The following is a 2,825-nucleotide window of genomic DNA, read 5'->3' on the forward strand; positions in this document are numbered from 1 at the left end:
GGATCGTCGAACAGGAAGGTCGGTTGGGGAAGGTTTGGTAATGGGTGCTAAACTTCTTGGCATGGGAGAAGAAGGTTGGTCTACTGGAGGTTCAGGTGTATTATGATGAGTAGGAGAAGAAGGTTGGTTTGATGGAGGTTCAGGTGCATGGTGACGAGTAGGAGAGAGAGTTGGTTTGATGGGTTCAGGTGTATTATGACGAGTAGGAGAAGAAGGTTGGTTTGATGGAGGTTCAGGTGCATTGTGATGAGTAAAGAAGAAGGTTGATCGAGTGAATGTTTGGACAGGAGTGGGTAAGTCAATGTCCAATAGTGGGCAAAATACCTTGTAATAGAGGTGAGGATTGTGTTGTGACTGTTGGCAGAATGGGAAAACACTTTCATGGAAGATGACATCCCGACTTGTAAAAAAAGTGCCTGCATCTATATCAAATAATTTGTATGCTTTTATACTGTGAGGATAACCAATGAAGATGCATTGTCGGGCGCACGGATCAAATTTTTGCTTAGGTGAAACAACAGTTGCGTAACAGAGGCAACCAAAAGTTTTTAGGTGAGAAAGTGAAGGTGGTTGATTTATATAGTAGCTCTCAAAAGGTGATTTATTTTTTAGTAAAGGTGATGGCAAGCGATTAATGATATATGTGGCGGTTAAAACGCATTCTCCCCAAAATTCTAATGGTAAATTGGACTGAAATAGGAGGGCTCGTGCTGTGTTTAAAACATGTCTAGTTTGCGTTCTACTACTCCATTTTGTTGAGGAGTGTAAACGCAAGTGCGTTGACATTCAATACTTTTTTGAGAAAAAAATCATACATTGAAATAAATTCCAGTCCGTTGTCAATGCGGATGGTTTTAATAGATGCCTGAAATTGATTTTGTGCAAATGTAAATGAATGACTCTAAGAGATGTTGGGTTTCAGATTTTGTGATTCATAAGAAATAGCCAAGTACATCTAGTATAGTCATCGACTATAGTGAGAAAAAAACGTTTTCCAAAATGAGTTGGGGTGTTTATGAGGACCCCAAATGTCACAATGCAATAGATTAAATGGGGAATGAGATTTTATTGTGCTTAAAGGAAAGGGTAGCCTTGTCTGTTTAGCTTTGGGACAAATACTACAATGATTATGAATGGGAATGAGATTTTTACTGATAGGATAGGTAGTAAGGAAGATACAAGTTGTAGACATGCCGGAGAAGGATGTCCAAGGCGCTTGTGCCATAAATCAGGATCTGTCGATATTTGAGATGCGTGGGCTTGGTTTGGAAGAGGGGACATGTAGTATAAGCCTGCGTGTTGTTTACCCGAGCCAATCATCCTCCCCGTAGCCAAGTCCTGTAAAACGCAACCATGTGGAGTAAAACGACACAACAATTTAGTGAACTGGTAATGGACATGAAATTTAAATTAAAAGAACGAACACAAAGAACATCTTGAGAGTGATTTTGTCATTGAATTTAATTGTGCCTGTAGATGAGATGGGCGCAGTTGAAACTGTGGGCAGATTAACATTTGAAATAAATGATGATGAAGTGTGTGTGAAAAATTGTGAATCAGATGCAATGTGATGGGTTGCTCCGCTATCCAAAATCCATGGTTTCGTAAAAGCAGAATTAGAAGAGGATTTATGGGCAAGCATACCTGCAGAGCTAACAAACGTGTCACTTTTACCGTTATTGTTGAGCGAGTAAATAGCCTTGCCAATGGTTGAATTTGCTCGGCACTTAAGCGTTGTACGAGGTTTCTATCGGACTCGTTACTGGTGCCTTCTTTGTCAGACATGATTTTTATTTAGGGAATAAAAATGGAGAGGTTGTCAGGGTGCCAAGATCGGTGCTCTGATACTATATAAGAAAATGATAAAAAATGGTAAGAAGAAGAGATGTTTCTTATTCTCTTATGTGTATATTACATAATATATAGGGAGTTTCTTCCCCAAATTACAAATTAGGTTGCATATAATTTGATAATTATTATTTCCTTAATATTTTGACTTCCATTATCCACTCTATTTAAAAACTAAAAGAACATTTTGATCATTCAATAATTGATGGACAAAAATACTCTTCTGATATCTTTTAACATATTCTAACAAAGTATTATCTCCAATGTATTAAAAAACTTCAAGAATAACATGTTTATGACGACAATATTTTCCACATTCATGGTCCTCACCAATGTCAAACACATTTTGAATTATGCATTCTCGATAAAACCGAATACTTTTCTAAATTATTATTTCATAATTATGTTAAAAGACATTCCGAAAGTATATTCTAAAATTATGTTAGAATTCTGAACAATGCATTTTGTATTTTAAGAAAATTGGCACAGTTGAAAATTTAATAAATCGGAAGGTGCTGAAAGAAAACATTGGTGTTGAAAGATAAATCCTACTTTGTTTTTGTTATTTATTAAACCCTTGAAATGTTGTATACTCAATAAGATGGTCTGACTTAGTGGACAAGTTAGATATTTGCTTTACGAGAGTGCTAATATAAATTAAGCCTCAACGATTTGAATTTAATATTTTAAATCTATACCTAATTATTTAATTTATTAGGTTAATTGGATATGTATTATTTAATTGTATCCGCATTTCTTATTTTTTCATTTATATAATATATATTATATTTAATATTAAAATTTGAATAAATAATATTATTATTTGCACATTTATCTTAACAATATAAGTTTATAGTATATTATAAATAAAAAATGATATTATCATTATTATGTAAAATTATTATACTTTGTTGTGAATTGGCTTAACCAATGCGAGTAATTGATCATCATTCTAAGTGTTTTATTCTTTACAAATT

The sequence above is a fragment of the Phaseolus vulgaris genome, chromosome 5 (assembly GCF_000499845.2).
Source record: "Phaseolus vulgaris cultivar G19833 chromosome 5, P. vulgaris v2.0, whole genome shotgun sequence".
Classification (NCBI taxonomy): Eukaryota; Viridiplantae; Streptophyta; class Magnoliopsida; order Fabales; family Fabaceae; genus Phaseolus; species Phaseolus vulgaris.